At 24.8% G+C, this 677-nt stretch overlaps 1 non-coding gene across 1 annotated transcript; it reads left to right on the top strand.

Annotated features, from left to right (window-relative positions):
- Positions 1 to 391: 391 nt before the first annotated feature.
- Trnas-cga lies at positions 392 to 473 on the top strand. The gene has a single exon. It is a non-coding gene; the product is annotated as a tRNA-Ser (tRNA).
- Positions 474 to 677: the final 204 nt, after the last annotated feature.

The following is a 677-nucleotide window of genomic DNA, read 5'->3' as shown; positions in this document are numbered from 1 at the left end:
TATTTACAAAGAAAAATAAAAAAATATATAAGATAATATTTCTTATGTAATTGATGTCAATTTTTTAATTTTAATTTTTTAAGTAATTAAATAGTATTTTTTTATTATTATTTAGTATTATATTGCATTTCTATTTTATAATGAAGCTTTATTATAAGAATAATAATTTTATTGTATATTTTTTCAAATTTTACATTTATACATATTTATGTTATTGTTAAAAGTAATTTATTTAAAACATATGATTATAAAATTTATTTTATATTGTTATTAAACACATACATTTTTTACGTATAATATCATTTCAGCATCGGTTTTCAGTTAACTTTACATTTTTGTTGGAATGTTGTGTACACGTTATCTATAATTGTAGGTAGGTGACTTACCAAGAGCTGCGGTGTCCGAGTGGTTAAGGAGTTGGACTCGAAATCCAATGGGCTTTGCCCGCACAGGTTCGAATCCTGTCCGCAGCGAATTTTTTTTTCTTCCTCATTTCGAATAGAATGCAATCGTTCATACATAGTAAACCTACACTTTCAATGAAAAATGCAAAAATGACATTTTTTTTAAATTAATTACACCAGCAATACCTGCAGCAATTCAATATTAAGCATCTATATAGTAAAAGGAATAATACTCTCGTGATATATTGCGCGATCAATTAAACCAACAATTAT

The sequence above is a fragment of the Wasmannia auropunctata genome, unplaced genomic scaffold (genome assembly GCF_000956235.1).
Source record: "Wasmannia auropunctata unplaced genomic scaffold, wasmannia.A_1.0 LD270561.1, whole genome shotgun sequence".
In the NCBI taxonomy this organism is placed as follows: domain Eukaryota; kingdom Metazoa; phylum Arthropoda; class Insecta; order Hymenoptera; family Formicidae; genus Wasmannia; species Wasmannia auropunctata.
The sequence above is the reverse complement of the archived record's forward strand: the minus strand, read 5'-3'. Positions and strand labels throughout refer to the sequence as shown.